The following is a 10,224-nucleotide window of genomic DNA, read 5'->3' as shown; positions in this document are numbered from 1 at the left end:
GAGGGAGAATGCCAAATTTCTGGGTCTTTGAGAGAATATTTCTGATTTACTGTATTTTTTGGAGGCTGTATTTCTATGTGCAAACAATATGTGTTACCTTACATACCTCCCCCTCCCTTCCCCAACCAAATGACACCCCCACACACCCCATCCCACACCCCCCCATCCCACACAACCCACCCCACACAACCCATCCCACACAACCCACCCCACACAACCCACCCCACACAACCCATCCCACATAACCCATCCCATGTACCCATTACGTAGAGTCTGGACATACCTGCCACTGTTACGTCTCTTCTATGACCAGCGGGAGGCGAAGATATTAAGAATGATAAGGATGAAGATGAAGGAAATCTATAGCACTGGAGGAGGAGGAGGAGTACGTCGACGATGATGATGATTGTGATGATGATGATGGGAAAGAAGAATGAGAAAAGAGCAGATAGTGATACAATTGTTAAGATAAAGACGCAAAGACAACGAAGAAAAGGGATGTATTAATAACATTTAAAGAAGTACAGAATGATGAAAAAAGGAAGACAAAAAAGCTGATAAAGAAAACAATTGACTGACGACGAAAAAAAAAAAGTGAAATGAAACAAAATTAAACGAATACAACCACAGTAAAAAAAAACGAAGATGATGATGATGATGAATAAGAATAGATGGAGGAGGAGGAGGTACAAGTGAGATAAGGAAGTAAGTGAGTGAGAGAGATGACATCCTTCAATGTCTCTTTAGAATGAGGAACTTAGACCTAGCAGAATCCACGTTCATGGGGGTATGTCATATGTTGATTGGTCTTACACATGATGACGTCCAATGGAATCCTTTGTAATCATACCTTACTAATCCAACGTCACCAGAGATTAAACCTATATCCCTTACTTAACGTAATCCTTACCTATATCTCAACCTATCCTAAACTTAGCCTTAGTATACCAGAAATTATCTTCATCTAATTTCTAACCAAACATATCCATCTTAAATCCAGGTTAATCCAATACATTCAAAGTAATCCCTAGTACTTTTGTCTTCGGGTGAAATGGGTGGTAGCTTTTTAAGAGCGGACAAAGGCCAATCAGCACACGACAGTCCCGCATGCGTGTGGATAATGCTTTGTAGATGCCAGCCATCACTGTGAACACAAACTACACAACAAGAGTCAATATTTTGTTAACTTGTTCGGCTGGAACAAATTGAACTGAATATAACAATAGAGAAGTGGTCGGTTTTGATTGAAAGTTATTATTGTTAGAGAAGTTAGAGCCAGAATTCATTGTTTCGTGACAACAAAAGATGTAAATGGTATATATGTGTGTGTGTTTTATTGTGTTATGGTTGAAAATAGATATTTGCCAAAAATACAACCAGAAACATGGAAGCTGTACCATAAAGGCACCTTAGCCCTTTACCAGCATGAGGACGATGATCGATCGATGGCGACAGCAATGAAATTATTGGTGTTGTGATTGAAATAAATATCTATCCGTTTATATAGAAGCCAAGGCAGCTATACCAACATCATCTATATAATCACACAAGTAAAGAGAAGCGTTGTTGATGGAAAGGTGTTACCACAAAAGTTAAAGAACAAGTATTCACGAGGTCCGCTACAACAGTGAGGTTTGACAACAAAGATGTCATGAAATATTACTTGAAAATGAGGCGGTTAATCAAGAAGTTTTGTGGCCCCTTCTAGTGTTGTGATTGAAAACAGATAGGCAATGTTTATATATAGAAAACAAGGCAGCTATATTATGAGCATAATATCCCTTATGCGAAGTTTCTGGTCACCTGTGAACATGAGGCGACGCTTCTCGTGTGTCAAGTGTCAGGTGGAGTGTGTGGTGTGTGTCGCCGTGATCATGGAGGATAAGAGAACACTCCAGGGTTTTGTTAGCTGGCTCATCCCAAGCTGGCTCGGTTATGTCCGTCTCCACGCCATCGTTTTGTAACCAAACTCTGTTACAATGTTCGTTGAGTAAACTAAGGGTTATGTATCTCGTTGTTTTGTAATTATCCTTTTAGACCGAGGCGAGTGTAAGGGGGAACTAAAGGATGAAGCTTCATGTTCCATTTATAACTTTAAATAATTCCCTGTCTACACCTTGCCCTTCCCTGCAAACAACACAAACAGCTAAACTACTCGTTGCGCATTTTGATATTTCACATCCACTTTAAACCTAGAAATTCATTAATTACTGCAAACTCAATATTTAAGAAAACACCACCATTCTTATCACAACACACGAACTACACTAAGGAGGGACATTGGGTCAATGGGGAGAACGGGTGTATGTATATATATATATATATATATATATATATATATATATATATATATATATATATATATATATATATATATATATATATATATATATATATATATATATATATATATATATATATATATACTCGTATAGCTTGTTCCGTTTACCTCTTTGCCTAAATGTTCCTTCACAACCAATAACGTGAAATAAATTGGTTACATGTATTCTGCTTTGTTTTTTGTTCCTGCCCTCAGCCCTCGTGAGTACAGCCTAGCTAAAGGTTATATATCTTCTCGTTTAATTTTTATCCTCCGTAAATCCACTCCCCTTCCAATTACACAGGACCTAAACTTAGGGATATGTTTCTTGCTGTTGTGTTTCTACCCTCAACTAATCCCTGGTTTTTTTTTATATATATGACGTTGAGAGCAGCAAGGGAGGTGGTGGGGTGCTGAGCCTGGGCCCTATAATTAAGCATAGAGTCCCTCCAGTCTTGCAGCAGAGATAATTAATTCAATGATGCTTGGTGGTGACTCAACACCCTAAAGATCTACAGGTTATATAGAGAAGGTATGACACGTGTAGAAGAGAGGCCATATAATAAACACATTACAACATACAATATGGAACAAGACACCGTTGTGGATACGTATCTAAAGCCAATCCATCTCTTCCTAACCTGGTCTCAGGGTCTCTAATGACACAGGAACTGGACTAAGGGTGACAGAAGTTGTTTCATAATTCACTATTTCTCCAGTTATGTGCCAGAGTATCCACCTTTTAATAACAGGAGTCAGACTAAGGTATTGCAGAAACACACTTGACTCTTCAATTGGCATATAACCTTTCCTAATACTTTCACATTGGAAGAACTAAGGACATAGGGATATTCACCTTATATTCACTCCCTGGCATTCTCAACTAACCTGGCTATACTCTCCACAGCAAACTCAGCCATATTTATTGACTAAGTTTACACGAGCGATACATAGGACGTGTGAGGAATTATGTCATATGTTCATCACCAACTGTTTTACTTGTACATGATCAGAATACCTTTATCACGTATCTAAACCTTAAACAATATTTTTTTTACAGATTGTAAGTGAAATAAATGTGAATAAAAAAATGAGATATAAAACAGAAAATAATGCTTCTTTCTCTAATACAAATAGCTTAAACAAGGGTATATGTAACCTTTTTTCATACACATTACCCCCATCAACCCTTTCTCATTAAACCTGCTTAAAACGCGGACTGTTGAGGATAAAACTAGAACATGCGAGAGCGAGAGAGAGAGAGAGTAAAACCTGAAGACTAAAGATGAGAGCTCAAGTCCTTGCGCCTCCAACCTTCTTCACTGTCTCGAGTACAGAACGAAACCTTTGCAAATGCATTTTAAGCAAGTACAAAATTGACACGAGGATTACTAAAATATCACATTCCTCATAACGTGTATTATATCATTTCCTAATTAACGGCACAATAAAATAAAAACTATTAATGCAATAAATACAGTGAAAAAGATCGCATTATAGTTTCAATTCAGAGACAAATTGAGTTTGGTCGTCGGAATCCGAAAATCAATAAAGATCTGCGGAAATTCTATTATCCTCAGTGGTGCAGCAGCGGGGAGAGGCTCAGCATTCACACATTTTTATAAGAGAATACTTGGATATATTAAACAAATTCACATACAGTATACACACACATACATACAGAAACACTATATATTTCAGTATTATAAATTATGATAAAAAACAAATAACTTGATTGTAAAGATAATCTGGTAAAAGTCTAGTATAAGAGACTTACAATTCTCTACATTAATATTGGAGAAAAATTGAAATAACATGATAGACATGTTTTGTGCGCGTGTGTGTGTGTGTGAACTTTACACACACACACACACACGTTATCTTACCACAAACATCATAACTGTTGTTGACAAAGTTAGGACATGGCAAGTAATTTTAGTTCTACTTGTGACAAAATTATATATATACCTTTTCTCACTCGTCACATGATAACCTTCTCTCACTCGCCACATGATAACCTTCTCTCACTCGCCACATGATAACCTTCTCTCACTCGTCACATGATAACCTTCTCTCACTCGTCACATGATAACCTTCTCTCACTCGTCACATGATAACCTTCTCTCACTCGCCACATGATAACCTTCTCTCACTCGCCACATGATAACCTTCTCTCACTCGCCACATGATAACCTTCTCTCACTCGCCACATGATAACCTATTACTCTGATAACCTTCTCTCACTCACCACATGATAACCTTCTCTCACTCGTCACATGATAACCTTCTCTCACTCACATGATAACCTCTCTCACTCGCCACATGATAACCTCTCACTCGCCAAATGATAACCTTCCTGCCACATGATAACCTTCTCTCACTAGTCACATGGTAACCTTCTCGCACTCACCACATGATAACCTTCTCGCACTCGCCACATGATAACCTTCTCTCACTCGTCACATGATAACCTATTACTCGCCACATGATAACCTATTACTCGCCACATGATAAGCTTCTCTCACTCGTCACATGATAACCTTCTCTCACTCGTTACATAACCTAATACTCGCCACATGATAACCTTCTCTCACTCGTCACATAATAACCTTCTCTCACTCGTTACATAACCTAATACTCGCCACATGATAACCTTCTCTCACTCACCAAATGATAACCTATTACTCTCCATATAATAACCTTCTCTCACTCGCCACAATCTTCAGTTCTCTCATAACACCTGATTGCGGCCATCACTCTCAACGGGCAAAGGTTTACTCATATTACCCAAAATCTGAAATATACAACAAAGACTTGGACCACTATGCTGACTGACTTTACTGGTCCTAAGACTTTACTATACCATCGGGAAATCAAGATAACTCTACGTACATAATAGTAATTTATTTTTTTAATCGAGAACCCTAAATTATTACTACTGTATACTCTAAGACGTGTAATAAACAGAAACTTAAAAATCAGTAGCAATAAAGACTGATTTGGCTAAGAACAAATTATTTTCTCAGTAATATAATCAGACTTTATTTCTATCGAGTTTATAGTTCCTGTCTATTATAAGTCTTAAGAATATAATAATAATTTAGGGTTCTCGATTAAAAATATACTAACCCTGTGTAATTTTAAATAGAGTAACTCCCTAAGATTGAGTTTACTTTCCCCTTTAAATTTCATATCGGGATAAAGTGGAGGTGGAGAGTAAATTCAGTTATCCCTCCCCAGAAACTCAATATTTTCCTGCGAGTCTTTGACCAATAGGTAACAAATGGCGCCCTAAATCATATTCCCGGGGAGATCAACTTTTATGTGTACCTTGTAACATACAGTCAAGAATTTAGTGGAGCGTATCAGCTGGACTAGAACCTGATGTCTCTGGAAAACTTTGGGTCGAAATTGAAACAGAGTATTAGTTTATTTTACTATTATTATATTAAATTAAAAAAAAATCCAGGTATTTCTATAAGTACATACAGGTATATCTATAAGTATGTACAGGTAATGAGTCAGGATCATTAGTACAGATATAGGTATAAGCATTTCAAACTCTTTAAAGACATCAGTACAGGTTGCAAGTACTGGTTCAAAACTCTTTCCCTCTTTACTGGTACTCAACAGTCGAGCTTGACGACCATATACAGATGACAAAAAAAAAGGTCAAATATGATCAGAAACATTTATACAAAGTGGATAATTTGTTTTTATTTACTAATTAAAGGTCGGTACAGGTACAAAAACCATTACAGTTACAAAGACGGTAATAAAACACAAACGTTACTCAAGTTCATTATGCATCATCATGTTACAACGTCTGATATCCACACTAATCAGAGGTACAGGATATAATTTCTATCACGTTGGAATATCACACTTCTGGATCAGTGCGTCTTATTATTGCCTTCAGAACAAACCCTTGCTTTTAATTCATATTCATCATGAAATAAGAATGTAATATTACCTCCTGAAATTTGAGAGAGAGAGAGAGAGAGAGAGAGAGAGAGAGAGAGAGAGAGAGAGAGAGAGAGAGAGAGAGAGAATACTATACTACCCCCGCTGAAAATTAAAAAGAAAATAACTCGCTCCAACAAAACTATCGAATTTCTGAGAATACCATTGCCACATTGCAAATTAACCACATCTTACGAAGCCTTATCACCTCTCCCAGCTCATACGCCTCTAATGTATGAAAACAAAATCAATACTTTCGTCCAAATTATATCTTCCGGTTTGTGTTGATTCTATTCCTATGTTTCGCTTCTAAAGTTTTGAAATTCGCTGAGATACCCAATTGTGTTTCTTATGAGATGAAGTCGTAAAATCTCAAGTATTATGTGAAGCAATCAGAATTAAGTGTTTCGGAGATCTGTAATAACTGCAAATAGAATTCACGAAACATATTCAACATGTATGAATAAATTCCCTTGAATAATGCTGCCACTTAAATAAATTTTCCAGTATATGTAATTTCGTCTTTTTGTCATGATGTAAGAAACTTGAGGTATTTTAGCTCCCACTTTAACCTCTAAAACACCGTAATAACAACGTCTGATGTATACCACTTACAACCTCTTAAACATAAGGAATATAGAGTTGCGGAGAAATTTTCTTTTATAACTAACGTTTCGTAAATTCCTAATTCCACCATTAGAGTGAATTTATACATTATAATATTATATAGCCAAGTAAAGTTAACATTATTCCCTTAAATAAAACAATACTCAGTATTTCTAAATAGAATTAGAAACTAAATTAAAAGTCATTAAAATAAATAGATAAAATTATATAATAGAGAAATGTAAAATGACATAATAGTGTTCCTACCCCCGAGACTAACCCGCTCAATAGGTGGAACATACTCGTCCATTATCAGCGGCTCCGTGACCCTGCTGCCCCCGGGTACAAGTGACAGTGGGTGGTCAACTGGGAGAGTGTGGTCTCTGATAGCTGAATAGGGTGGGTTTTTTATTTGACACTCGTCTGCCACTGAACCAGCTGCTGTGTATGGGAGTCCTCAGGTGGTGTCTGTTGTTATATGGCGCCTTATATATATATATATATATTGATATAATATAGTGGACTGATGGTCGCTGGATAATTTTTATGTTCGTGAATAAGTTTTATATATTTTCGTTTTGTTTTATACATTAACCGGACTGGGAGTTGTGAGAGCTGGAGTTACTTAATGCACAAAGGCAGACCTCTGACCTCTGACCCTCAGCCAGTGCGGACCTGTGTTCCTGTCAGTGCTAGTGAGTGATATAGTGACATGGCAGCTGCTGACGAGTACTCGACCACCTCTCACGTTCTCCAGCTTTGTCTTGCCTTGCAAGACCGACTGGAGAAGGTTAAGAAGGAGGTGCAGAGTCTCAAGGGCGAAATCTTAGACTTGAAGCTAGTCTTAGAGAAGAAAACCTTTGCCAGTGTCGTGAAGGACGGTGAAGTTGAAGTGGATTCATGGAAGGTAGTTGCTGCTAGTGCTACAAAATGCACTCTAAAAAGGCACTCAGCTGTAGACCTAAACAACAGGTTCAGCACCTTAAGTGACGAGTGTGAGGAAGGTGCTAGTAACACCACGAGTGCTACTCCCTCTGTTAGTGAGGAGAGAGGGAGTAGCGCAGGTAAGAAATCACCACACTCAGGTAAGGTCAAATGTGTTTCTGTCATGGGAGACTCGATGGTGAAGTATTTAGGTAACAATCTCTGCACTAAAGTTAGGAAGCTCGAGTGTCTCCCCGGGGCAGGGATAGGTAGAGTACTGGAGAGAGTGGAGAACGTCATTGATGACTGTGGAGACAACCCCATAGTCTTACTCAGTGCAGGAGGCAATGACGTAGGTAAGCTTACCAGTGTCGAACTGCGTAAGCTGTATAGGGAAGCTCTAGATAAGATTCGGGTGAAGGGTGGAACTCCTATTGCTTGCTCTATCCTACCTAGACGTGGTGCCAGTCGTGAATGGATGTCCCGTGCAATCGGTTTCAATTGCTGGTTGGAAGAACAGTGTAAAGAGCTGTCGACGCCATTCATTGATAATTGGAGCCTGTACTATGGTAATGATAGTATGTATGCAAGGGATGGGGTGCATTTAAGAAGGAAGGGGGTGGCCGTGCTAGCGAAGATAGTTGACAGGGTAGTAAAGGTGGGGTTTTAATATGTCCAAATCCCATCAATGGTAAAGAGAGGAAAATACCATGTGAAAATAACAGCAGTGAAACAGAAGTAGATAATGCTGAAAATATAGTTAGTCATAATAACAAACATCAAAGTAACAAATGTAAAACAGATAGAAACGAAAGAAATATATTGAGTGTTTATTATACTAATAGTAGAAGCTTGTGTAACAAAATGGACCAGCTCAGAGCCATTGATAGTAAAGAGAACATAGATATAATTGCAATAACGGAAACATGGATAAATTCAAACAGCAAACATTTTTTAGCAGAATTTCATATTCCAGGATATAACCTATTTAAATTTGACAGAGTAGGAATGAGAGGGGGCGGTGTAGCAGTGTATATCAGGGTGTCATTAAAAAGCTGCAATAAATCAAACATTAAAACAAATAGCGACAATGAAAGTATTTGGGTAGAGATTGGTGAGGGCAATGAGTCCGTAGTCATTGGTGTTATATATAGACCACCTAATTTGAGTAGGAACGATGGTAAATTGCTATGGGAGGAAATAAAGAAGGCATCTGATAGAAACAATGTATGTATTCTAGGCGATTTCAACTTTTCAGGCTTAGATTGGAAAAATCAACTTAGCGATAATGAATCTGAAGATTTTCTAGAAGTAGTACAGGATAGTTTTTTATATCAATTCATAAACTCGCCCACTAAAGGAAATAATATCCTCGATTTAGTTCTCAGTAATAATGAAAATCTAGTAAAAGATGTTGGGGTTGGAGACGAACTAGGAAACAGTGATCATAAAGCCATATATTTTAACATAATATGGAATGGCAGGAAGAAGGAAAATTCGGCTTGATCCCGGATTTTAGGAAGGCTAATTACGGTAGCTTAAGGAGAGACCTAAGGGATGACCCTATGGTCAAAAGATTAATCCCCCCCACACCTCCGGAAACTGTCAACTTAGGACGGGAGAACCCTGAATTTAATTTAGTAGCTACTTATGAACAATTTATTGCGACAATCCATAATGCTCAAAATAAACACATCCCTAAAAGAAAATTCAGATCGATACGGAACCAACCAAAATGGATGAATAATAGACTCTTAGATCTTCTAGGGAAAAAGAAAGGAGTATATAGAAAAGTTAAGAAAGGCGAAAATCACTTACTTGGTTACTATCAGAACCTAACAAGACAGGTAAAAACAGAAATTAGGAAAGCAAAGAGAAATTATGAAACTGAAGGTAGCAAACGAATCGAAAAAATAACCCCAAAGCTTTTTATCAACTGTATAAATCAAAGGTTAGAGATACAATAAATTCCTTCAAAACTGCGACAGGAGAAATGACTGATGATGGAATTTAGAAATGTAGCAGTACGTTAAGAGTCATTTCGCTCCATGTTCTGGGCTGGCTATACAGTTTCCAAGTTCATAGGTACTTTCTTGACAGTATAGAAATGTTTGATGAATATCAATGGTACAAGTAACGATATTAGCAAAGTAATTAACAAACTGAAGCCTCATAAATCGCCTGGTCCAGACGAGGTATATGCTAGAATATTAAAAGAATGTAGAGATGAGTTGAGTAATCCATTAGCAGTTTTATTTAATAAGCCATTAGAATCGGGCCTAGTGCCAGAAGCTTGGAAACTTGCAAATGTAGTTCCGATTTTCAAAAAGGGTGATAAATCAATAGCATCAAATTACTGTCCCATTAGTCTCACGTCAATCATAGGCAAGTTGCTAGAGTCAATTATTGCT

At 37.6% G+C, this 10,224-nt stretch overlaps 1 protein-coding gene across 7 annotated transcripts in view; it reads left to right on the top strand.

Moving 5' to 3' along the window:
- The window catches only part of LOC121870855 (carboxylesterase 4A-like), a 98,005-nt gene extending 95,996 nt beyond the window's left edge, over positions 1–2,009 (top strand). For all 7 annotated transcript variants that reach the window (XM_042372828.1, XM_042372826.1, XM_042372829.1 and 4 more), the window contains one exon: positions 1–2,009. This exon is cut by the window's left edge and continues 2,699 nt beyond it. The gene's annotated coding sequence lies outside the window, so the exon portion shown is untranslated.
- The last annotated feature ends 8,215 nt before the right edge of the window (positions 2,010–10,224 follow it).

The sequence above is a fragment of the Homarus americanus genome, unplaced genomic scaffold (assembly GCF_018991925.1).
Source record: "Homarus americanus isolate GMGI-L3 unplaced genomic scaffold, GMGI_Hamer_2.0 scaffold50490, whole genome shotgun sequence".
NCBI lineage: Eukaryota > Metazoa > Arthropoda > Malacostraca > Decapoda > Nephropidae > Homarus > Homarus americanus.
The sequence above is the reverse complement of the archived record's forward strand: the minus strand, read 5'-3'. Positions and strand labels throughout refer to the sequence as shown.